This window comes from Apteryx rowi, unplaced genomic scaffold (genome assembly GCF_003343035.1).
Source record: "Apteryx rowi isolate R43461 unplaced genomic scaffold, aptRow1 scaffold_40, whole genome shotgun sequence".
NCBI lineage: Eukaryota > Metazoa > Chordata > Aves > Apterygiformes > Apterygidae > Apteryx > Apteryx rowi.
Genome location: NW_020450530.1, coordinates 746,169 through 757,314, shown reverse-complemented (window position 1 = coordinate 757,314; position 11,146 = coordinate 746,169). Strand labels below are relative to the sequence as shown.

Genomic DNA, 11,146 nt, shown 5'->3' with positions numbered 1-11,146 from the left:
CCCTGCGCCCCGCGGCGCCTCTGCTGCCCCCCGCGCCTTTAACCGCGCCGCCGTCGGGGGCCGCTTCCCGGGCAGCCCGCGCCCCGCTGCCGCCCGGCTGCCAGCGCCGCGGCACACCCCCGCCGCCGTGTTTGCTCCGCTGGTCGCCCGCCGACCGTCGAGGGCCGGACTTTGCCCCCGGCACCCCGTCCTCCTCCCGGTCCCGCTGCTGCTGTTCGTGCTTGTAAGCAATTAATCATAAAATCGTGGTTCCCCGGGAGCGCTCCGCATCCTGCGAGCTTCCCGAGCGGCGTTTAACAAGGGAGATTTCCACGCGCGTCACGGTCGAGCGAACGGAAAAAGGCGCAGGCTCTAGATAAATGGTGTTAAACCCGCACGCGCTCTTTTCCCATCCCTCGCCCCCAAAAGCTCCGACCCCGTCTTGTCCGGGCCAAGTGCCACGGAGAGATTTTCGGTGGTCCCTTCCGCTGCGCCCGGGAGCTCCCAGCACGCGGCGCTGGCCTGAGTTGGCCCTCGGTAGCCGCAGGACCTGGTACCTCGGTGCGCGGGGGAGGACTGGCGGAGGACGGGGGCTGCGACCGCGCGGCCTGGCTGCGGGCAGGACGCACGCAGCAGCTTTCTGCACCAGCCCCAGCCCGTGGGGCTCACAGGGGCGCGGGCGGCCCGTCCCGTCCCGTCCCACGCGAGGGCGTCGAGCGGCAGGCGCGCCCCGGCCGTGCCCTGCCCTTGCGCGGGGGATGCTGCCGCGAGGCGGTTTTCCCGCTCGCTGCTTTGCGAGCCAGGGCGCGAAGGCTGCACTGGCTTTGCCCTGGTTTTGCTCCGGCTCCGCTCTGGCTGAGCCTGCGGGCTGCGGGCACCTTCCTGGGGCAGCGGGGCTGCGGAGGAGGCGGGAAGGGTTAACTTGGAGGACAACGTGACTCATTTAGTAAATAGCAGTTAATAGAATTGCCTTAACTACTTTAAATTATTTTACTAAGCAGATGGTCAACTATTAGATAACTCTATCTTTAGATGTATTTGTTTCAGGTTTCTTATCAGACTAGTAAGTCTCGGGCCTGTGTAACTAAAGGACTGTAACTGATTGATAAATTTGTTCTCTGGCATGTTRTGGAAAGCAAGCGTGGCCGGCTCCCCTGCCTTTAAAGAGAGCCACCAGAACGTGTTGCCCAGGCTAAGTGCAGAAAGGTTAGGTAAAGTGAGCAATCGGGATGTGAGCAATATTTCAACTAGATTAGATCTGTGGAAGAAATGTCTTTTTCATCTTGATTAAAAAAGTCGATATAAATGTAATCATATATCCTAAGAATAATCCTAAGAATAATATGAAAATGAAATCCTATCTAACGTGGCAAACATGAAATTCTGAATTAGCCAGGAAAGCTATGAACCTCTGAATTTGTGGAGAAAACACAAGGGTACAAACTGCAAACATGTATGTGTGTATATAAAATAAAAATGACCTACTCCAGGGTTCATAAGTGTTTAAAAAAAAAAAAAGAAGAAGACAGGCCGTGTCCACGTGATAAGTTTGTAATTTACACGCACATAATCTGTCTCTCTTTCCATATGTGTATTTGTATATAAAAAATAGAATCAGCATCATCCTGCGTCAGGTCAAGGGATGTCAACCTAGTAATGATGTTTTTAGCCTCTGTCCTTCTGTCAGTGGGTACAGAAAGCACTGAAGATCAGAGCTGAAAAGCTTTCTGCCAGGTCTCCTGTGTTTGCATTTCTATTTTTCCTGATATTTTAATAGGATGTTTCCATAAGGGCTGCTGGCACTATTGCATTTGAATGTAATCAACTTTTAAAAGCTATTCATCTTTTTGCTTAATCTTCTATAATGGATTTTATGTTGAGCCATGTGCTTAAGCCCTCTTAAGAACTACGGGGAAAAGCTCAGTCCAGGCGGATGCTTTGGAGAGGCTGTTTTAAATTTTCACTCTTCCTTTCAGTTGCGTTTCTGTGAAGGGTCCGGGCTGGTTGGCTGCATACATCCCCCTTCGGTCTTGAGCCTGGCAGCTTTTCCATCTGGTATGGAGGGAAAACCTCCTCCTTTACCACTTCCGTTTTGCCGGGGTGAGTGATGGCTGTATGATTTCTCATCTACCCAGGATGTTCAACACTTCACAGATTTTCCACCAAAACAGTTATTTTCGCTATGCTTCAACTCTCTGCTTCAGTTTGACGTTTCCACTCATGTTTTTGCGTATGAGACAGGATGAGACGTAGTGTGGCTAAGCCCTCTCCACCTAAGAGTTCTGCTCAGTTGTAAGAGTGAGTTTGGGATTTTTTTTTATTATCCTAAGGCCAGCCTTGGCATCTGTGTCTGTTGGTGTCCTGCGGAGTTCAACCTTGTCTTCAGGTTGGAGAGGTGGCAGCTCTTGTTCATGTTCTCTAGGCCGTGTGGATGATGAATAACTCTCTAGGTCCATCTTTGTTTTCTCATCTGAAAAAAACAGATGGGGTCTTGAAGCATTTTCTTTTTTTGTTGGACTCTAAGCTAAAAAAAACCCCAAGAGATCTCAAGCTCTGTGTCAAGGAAATAGGAAGGATTCTCACAAGTCAAGAGAGAGTTACTTCTCTTCCTCAGGTATCTGTTATTTAAGACCAGGTAGCTTGGTGCCTCATGGGCCACCTTCAGGTTTTGCAGCAACAAATAGCACCAGAATGGTGTGAACACCATAGCACCAGTTTCCTGCCTTTCTGCTCATCCTAAAAAGGAGGAGAAAGTTGCCTCCTTAATGAGCTGCTCGTGTAGCTGAATGTTAAGGTTTGGTCAGTTAGGGGTGAAGAGCTGACCGCGTTCTGCCAGCAAATAAACGCAAGACTCTGGCCTCTGTTGCCTTGAGGTCATTTAACCTCTGAAGGCTTCGGTTTTCTCTGTAAAATCAGAAGATGCCTCTCCCCTCGCAAAGGTTACATCTGTGTCAAGAATAATTATTGGTTGCATTGCACATTTTTTTCCTGAAGTAAACCTCTGTAGATCAGAATGGCCAGATGGCACATACAACTCTCAATTATGGAAAATATCCTCAGGAGGTACTTCGAGGTCATCTAATCCATGCCTCTGCCTAAAGGCAGGATCAGCTATGCTTTGCGCCATTCCTGACAGATATTTGTCCATCCTGCTCTTAAAGAAGTGCAGTGGAGACTCCACACTTTCCTGGTGTGCAGGAAACACCCCCATGGCCAACTTAAACCTCCTTTGCTCTAACTCCTTCCTCATCCTAACAACAGAGGGCAACCCACAGAGGATCGGCCAAGACAACCTTAGCACTGGAATTAGCCTGGATACCTGCTAAATATGTGAGTGAGTAATTAGGGCTGTGATCTCTTTTACTCCTCAGCCTGAATTCTGTAAGAAGCAAATCAAAATGGGTTTGATATTGCTGGAAATCTGCAATACTGCGTGAGGGAGGTGGTAGATGCGCAACTTTACAGTTATGTGTGATATAGTAATTGCAAAGTTGGGACAAAATTTTTTGGATAAACACATGGTGATGAGGTTGTAAGAGCTGATGAGCCGCTAAGGGAAAGCTTTGGAGAGTTCAGAGAAGAGCCAAACGCAACGAGATGCCTCTGCAAAAATTGCACGTTCAAGGTGATCACTGTTAGGCAAAAGAGAAAACCCTGCTGCAGCGCATGTTTGAGCATAAGCTTTGTCCACTCCTGTTCAGGGCACCCTGGGCTTGATTCAGGTGCCTTAAACAGACAGCTGGTGCCATCTGAGACACCCATGTGGGGCTGGCAGAGAACGGGATAGCACCTAAGGGAGACGTGTGCCCCTCGGAAGTGACAGCCGAGGCGCGGGGGATAGTTCAGAGCGGTTTGGAACTCATTAGCTGCTTATATGTGAGCAACTCGCTCCACCCTGTGGGTTTAGCCTGGGACTTGTTCTGGAAAAAGGATGCTTTTTGTCATTGTGCTTGTTGGTTGGTTATTAAAAAAAAAATTAGCAGGTAACATAAAATACAATGAGTGATGTTCAAAGTATATGCAAATGCCACTGTAGAAAATACAGAAGAGCAGGAGTAGTGGAATTTCCTTGCTGACAAAGGAGCAGGAAATGTAGTGCCAGGAAGGCCAGACTTGAAATTTCATGTATGTTTTGGGGCTCTTGCTAGTGTGTTTTGATTTTATTTATTTATTTTTTGAAAAGCTACGCATTTCAAGCCCAAAGAAAATAAGTAATTTGCTACAACTACAAATACAGCCACGGGGAGGGCAGGGTTTGAAAAGAGATGACAGCTACAAGATGGATTGTATTTATCTTAAATGATAAGTCTGGGGTTGCATGCGGTAGGTTTATCACTATCTGACAGGTAATGAGATAAAGGCCAGGTGCTACAGGGGGATGTGGAAAGATCTGAAACAGAAATAGAGATCGCTTTACATAGCATTTTTAGGGAACATTTACAAACAATGCATCTGAGACAATGGAGAARTTAGCGGGAGTGAAACTTCTTGCAGGGATGGTTTGAGCCAGGAGTAGACGGGCAGGGGGAGGGAAAGGCTCGCTCGCGCAGAGGATGAGGGAATCTTCCTGTCCGTCTCCGATACAAGGAGAGGAAAGGGGGTTTTTCCTGAAGCCTTGGAGACGTGACGGATGACATGCTGGGCTCCTATCTGCACGTCGATTAGCATTTGTGATTGCTGCGCTCACATGCAGGGTGGACGGCACTCGGCCGTTCTCAAGAGACCTCTAGTATCTTGTGGATTCAGGCTGTTTTTATCTGCTGCTAGTTGAGATACAGCCTTCTCTATGTCCACGTCCCCAGTGTTTATCCCAGGCGACGCTCGCAGGGACAGTCGTGGCTCCTTGTCCAGCAGCTCTTCCAGGAGGGCAGGAGCAGGGCTGTTTGCTGGTGGAGCCGTTCGGAGCCGAGCTGAACCCGAACCAGCGCCAGCCGGGGGTCCCGGCTGCGTTTCTCGTGGGGCCGGGCCCCTGTGTGTTCAAGTGAGTAATGCCAATGAACAGAGGGAATTTGGTCTCGTTCTGCTCTTTTAATGTGTCTTGTTTGGAAGTGGTGAGGTTTGCACTGCTCTCCCTGTTAGAAGTTTCTTTCCTCCTTTAGTAGTCAGTCTCGGTGTCCCTCCCATTTTTGTCCTGTTTTTTCTTCTTTGGGGCTGTTTTGTTTTGTTTTCCCCTCTTGTGGCCGCCTTCTACTTCTGTCTCCTTTTTTTTCTTGCTAAAGGAGCATAGGTGTTTCTGCTCTCTTTGCTGGAGGGACTCTAACCTCTGCCTGTCCTGTGATGTTGGCCCGTTACTCACAACCCCCGTATGGTGCTGGGAGAGTCCTCTAAGAGCTGACCTGTCCTTTTGGCTGTTGAAGTTTCCCCAGAACGGGGTTGTCAGATCCTGGTATGAATCGGGCGTTGAGGTTAAGGAGTTAAGGGAAGCGGGCTGTTAAATATCATCTTGTGTGGTGATAACAGCTTTGGTTTCAGCATGAGACCTTTATGCTTGGGCACACACTGGGTTTTTCCATAAGAAAAATTTCCCAGGACAAAAGACAGTCAAGAGGTGTTTGGCTCTTTAATACCCTCTTCAGAAGAGAGACACGTGTTTGAAATTGATTTGAATAATTACAGTTTCCACATACGTCTAATCCACAGATCAGTGCCCAGGTTCAATGGGATGATGGAAAATAACATCAGACTTACTTGGGCAGCCACCAGCACCATTACAGTTCCCAGAGCCTGTGTGAGGAAGCTCACTGACTTTTAAAAAACTAGTTGAATGTTCTGAGGCCTGCATTTTAGGCAAAAATGACTTGTGCTAATGGCTCTCTACTTGATCCCTTGAAGTACCTTGATTCCAGAAGGTGCTTCCCTCTGAGAAATCAGACCTCTTTAGCTGGATATGCTAAAACTGAGGCACCTGACTTTGTTAGACACTTAAAAATACGTTAATCTCTTGTTTTATACCATCTTGGGGCTTGTTTAGATGCTGATCCAAACTTTGGTTGCCCATTATGAGGAGTTTAGGATTATAAGTGGGTAGACATAGGGAGTTCTAGGGGATTTGATGTGGTTACATGATTGTTCCTCTCTGGTACATCCAAGTGGTGCCAGCTCCTGCAGCTTATAGGTAGGTAAGAAGCTGTATTCTTGAGCTGAAGACTGGAAGGAGGATTCAGTGACAGTTTCTGTTGTTTTTCCTGCCTCTCTCCTGAAGGGAGATCTTCCTTTCCCTCCATGTAGCCACAGGACAGCATAGCTGTATGATTAAAACAAGCAAGAGGTGGACTCAGTCCATTTGGGTAGAAACAACCCTGAAGCCTGGGGATGTCTGTTCCGGGGGCCTCTTTTGGAGCCATCTCTGCCTAACTTCTTGTACTTGGAGTCAAATCCSGCAGTCCCTAAGGAGTTTGCCTTGGGAATCTTTTATGGTTTATCTTTGTTCTGCTGGTTGTGGGGATGGTGGCTGTTGTGCATTTGAGAAATGGTTGCGGATTTCTTTACAGCTGGAACTTTTTGTGGTCCTACTGTGCAGAAACTGTAAAGTACCTTAGGTTTTCATAGGAGTCCAGGACCACTTTCCATGTGTGATAGCGGTGTCGCTGTCCTGGCAGTCTGCTTGCTGCTGGCCTCCTTGCTTTTCTGTTCCCTGTAGGCAAGCACACTAACTTATAARCTGCTGACAAGATGCTCGGTCCAGTAAAATGTTTTATAAAGTAATTTATGAATGGCTACTGGCTCTCCAGTGCAGTAGTTTGATGTAGAAGGAAAGAAAGTGCCCTCTAGAAACGTCACTTTTGCCAGCAGCGTGTGCTCTCTCCACCCCTGAGCATCTGCGTCTCTGGCCTGCACAAAGTCGGAGGAAGTGAGCAGAAGTAGCCAGCTGTTACATGTGAGCGGATGTGCTTTTACCACAGCGCAAGGACTTAGGAAACGAAGGAACGACTTCATTAGAGTCCTCAGAGCATCAGCTAAACATTGAYGCTTTGAGGATCAGTAAGCAGCAACACTGGAGAGTTCTTAATAAATTGGCTTATAATCAAGGACTTTATTTAAGAAAAATAAAAAAAGCTTTGAATACCTCTAGAAAGGCTTGCATTGGCTTGGCTGACCGAGATAGTGAAAATGCAAGTCATTTTGCAAGAGTGACAGAAGTATGGTGCAAGTCATAGCAAAGAGAAGAGGGGGGAACTGAGTAAGGGCATGTGGCCTTGARACATCAGAGCATCAAGTCCTCCAACACAGAGGTTGGGAGAGTCCTAAAAACACATTGTAAATGGCTTTGAGACTGTGAGGCAGAAGCACTGATGGGGTGATGAGGGGTGACGCAGGATTAGCCAGTCAGGATAAGCACCTTAAGGAAATAGAAGAGGGAAAGTTGCTGGAAACGGAATGGGCAGAAAAACTGTTTTTGTGGCTTTTGCCTGCCTCTGGGACGAGCACGCAACACCAGCGCTGTCAGTCTGTCTGCATGCTGTTTCACTGGCAGCTAGTTGACAAGCGGAGGTGAGATGAGTTGCACGGCCTGGGGGTGCAAGAGGCCAGGTCCTCCCCGAGCACGGGGGGAGTTAGGGGTTCTCGTGTGGGCTGCAAGCCGGCGGCACTGCGAGGCACAAGGGGCTTGTGCTCGCCGCCCGTGACCGAGGCGGCAGCGAGCAGCCCGCGGGGAGCCAGCGGCGGGCGCAGAGCGGCAGGCGCAGGGTGGGGAGCTCGGGCTGAAGGCTGCCGCTGTCACACTGCTCGAAATGATACGGGAACGAGCTGGGAAGGGRGGGTGCAAAGGGCTGCGTTAGCCACCCAAGAGGGCTGAGTGCTTTTGTCTCACAGGTGGGTACGAGTCCAAACACCTGGGTGACATGGAAGCTCCACGGTGAGTCCACAGTAATCACCGTCGCTCAGAGGTATCGGTGTATGAGCAACGGATGAGATACAGCAGTGATACAGCTTTGCTTTGGCTCGGAGGCAGGTAGGATTTGCTCATCTCTGTTCATATTGCCCACCAGGGTGGGGAAGGACGCTTTGGGCTGGAGAGATTTTAAGCCACACAGGAGGATACAGGGGAAAAAAGTATGTTCCTGTAGAAGATGTGACGCTGGCTGCCCTGGTTGAGCAGCACGGCCTGCACTGGAGTCTAGGGAGTTTTGGTTCGCTGTGGCAGGGCTTAGACAAACCCTTCTTACAACCTGCGACGTGATGGTGCTCAGAGGGAAGGCAGCGGGGCTCTGCAGGCCGGGGGGGAGTGCACACCTGCGATTCAAGAGGGCAATAGGGTTTGGGAACAACTGAATAAAAATGCAGGCAAATGAACAGATAGACAAAATTTGGGACTGCGTGTCTTGAAGCTTCATAGGGAGGTGAGGTTGCATCTGGAGAGAAGTCCACACCATTGCTTTAAAATATACCAGAATGGACGCATTAGCTGTTGCCAATGCATGGTAAGTATTTCTGAAGCAAATTCTTCCCTAGCCTGTATTCCTCAGTGGGTCACCTCTTCTTGAAATCCTGTTTCCTTCTTTCTCTTATTTTGTTCTAGAAGGAGATGTTCCTCCTGTGTGAACACAGCTGGCTTTGGTAGGGCTGAGGGGAGGCAAAATTTAACTTTCAGCTCCTCCCTCACATAGAAAAGGAAAGCTGGATCCTCAGAGACATTGTGGATGATGTTGGTAGTAGTAACTTCTTTGGGGCCAGAGTGCTTTGTTTTGATTATGCTTTTTTACGTGTCTGTGTTATGAAAGGTTATCCAAATGTTCCATTTTTTATTTTTGGAAATGGCGCTGCAGGGGAATTGATATCATTAACCCTGGATACAAATGGTTTGTTCCAAAATCCAATGTGTTTTTGTGCCTTTTGGCATTGTGTGATGACACCCGCTGCCCAGCAGGACTAGGCAGTAAGACAAGCCTCCTCTAGTGGGCACAGGGGAACCTTTTTCCTTTTGCTTGTTTGTTTGCTCTGGCTTCCTTAGCTGCTGGTCGTTCAGTCTTACTTAGTTTTGCCCTCCCTGGCTTTCTGTGATCGTTAAAATGGAAATCATTACTGTGAGTTTTTTGTTTTCTTGCTTGATTTTAAACATTTATAACATCCACTTAGGAGGGAAGAAAAAGGGGGGAAAAAGGTCAAATGTGTTCTGTTCCAGTCTTCTCTTCTGCTGCTGCAATAAAAATTAATCCTCTTCTAGCACTTGGAGGGCAGGAGGCAAAGCTGAAATATTGGTTTCAGATTAGCCATTTCTGTTAGTTGGCTCATCTGTGTTATGACCTTTGCTTGGTTTCTGATGCGGTTTCTCTTTTTTGACTGTTTTGATTTGTGATTTTTTAATGGGAGTAAACAGGAGGAGAAGTGAGAAATGGGTCAGATTGGAAGGGTATGATGATCGTTTATGCTTTTTATTGCTGTTACTGATACAGCAGCATAGGTGTCTGTTATCCTAGTAATCCCCCGGTCAGTAAAGACTTTGCACCCAAATTCACCCTGTTTGTTCTCACTGTGAACAGAGACTCCTTTTTGGACCTGGACTGCAGCAGAGATGGAAATGTAAAGCAGAAATAATGTCCCTCTGCCACATGCCTGAACTTACAAAGATCAGAGGCAGCACAAATTTCTGAAGAGCCACTTCTTTTGCCTTACGCAAGTACGTGGCATGGAGGTTTTAAGTCTTGGAGGGCTGCTGTTTTCCCGTAAGAGGGGATTAGACCARGTTTAGAGAAGCTGAAGCCCTCATTTTGTTCAGTGTTTCCGGAGAACTGGCAGAGCCATTGCTGGGATCTCGTTGCCCAGCCGTAGGTTTTTACCCTGGAGGGAGACCTTGCTCCCCACAGGAAGGCAGGCTCTGTGCTTCAGAGGATCCTTGGCCCTGCGTTTTTCTCAGGCAGAACATCGGTGACCCAGGTGATGTTTTGGATAAAGTCTGAAACAAGATGCCCTGCAAGGGTCCAACTGCAATGTGGAGGGAACCCTTTGATAGACCAACAATTTCTAGACATCACCATTTTCTGCATTTGTATGAGGGTCCACAAAGGCAGGGGTGCAAAAAATTGGGCATCTGTAGCTCCACTGAAGGCTGATGGAAACTGCAAGTGCTCCAGGTATCTGAAAACCAAGAGTGTGGTGTGTTGATAATTTTGCCTGCTTTGTTTCACTTTTATCCTTTGTTAACAAAGAGCAGTCTAGAGGGAAATAGTCTATTATTAATATTTAATTTCCTCCTATTACTGTAAGCAGATGACCTAAAAGATCATTTTAAAATGCAACCAATAATAAGCAGATAGAGGAGCCAGAAGAAGTATGTCTTGGTGAGACGGGTGATGCCTCCCTTCCTCCTCTCTCCTGCCCYACCCAGCCACCTCTCTGCATCCTTCTACAGGAGGGAGAGAAGCCGCGAGGCTGCTCTTGGACGGCTCCAACCGCACCGGCTGTGTGGAGTAGTGAAGGGCATGGGGAAGCTGTTCTGCGTGAGGTAGTTGTAAAATATCTTTTGCTAATTYGTGCAAACCTTGTGTGCATATTGGCTCATTTATTGTGCCTTGATCCTCTCAAGATATGGTGAGAGACAAGATTTCTTAGAAACTTTGATTTGAAAAATACTGAGATTCTCTTTGAGCTGAAGGGCTTTCAAAGAGAGGATAAAAACTGACAAGCATCTCCCCCCTCCGATCTTTGGAAAATAGAAAACAAGTGACTTAGCAGCACCAATTTTCTGCTCATTGCTGTATGTGAATTCAAGGATTTTCCCTAAGGGGACTAGGTAATCTGTATGTGGCTGGTACCTGGGAAGAGTCATGTTGTCAGAAGGAGATGTGAGGCTGTTATCTGTGGAATGAGTCTTGTTCCTTGATGTTGTCTCCAGAAAGGGCCACCATTCCCCCTTCCCCGCTGGCCTCACACAAGCCGCCTGCTGCGTTCCTACCTTACTTCCCCCATCCTGAAGCAAACAAGGGGAAACCAGTCTTGTCTGGAGACTGGGGGGAGCTACAGCTCCTGGGGGAAGACCGGGAAGCTATAGTTTGTTACCTACATGCCCACAGACTTGTCTTGGGGAATTTTGCGAATGTCTCTCAAGAGTAGTTGTCAAACTGAAACATCACAGATGTTGTCAAATACATCAGTCCGGCACGCTGAGAGAGGAGGGAGTCTTTTCCTTACTAGCGTGATGGAGCATGGGCATTCCAAAACCAAGATGACT

The 11,146-nt window shown here is 48.0% G+C and overlaps 1 protein-coding gene across 6 annotated transcripts in view; it reads left to right on the top strand.

Annotated features, from left to right (window-relative positions):
• Window positions 1-11,146, top strand: part of ADORA2A (adenosine A2a receptor) — a 33,878-nt gene that overhangs the window by 3,708 nt on the left and 19,024 nt on the right. Inside the window, exon 2 of one of the 6 annotated variants that reach the window (XM_026075188.1) lies at window positions 7,792-7,930. The exons of 3 other annotated variants lie outside the window; for them this stretch is intronic. The gene's annotated coding sequence lies outside the window, so the exon portion shown is untranslated. Of the gene's footprint in view, window positions 1-7,791; window positions 7,931-10,268; window positions 10,424-11,146 lie in introns of those variants that run through there. 2 more of the 6 variants (XM_026075190.1, XM_026075189.1) reach the window with 2 other exon arrangements.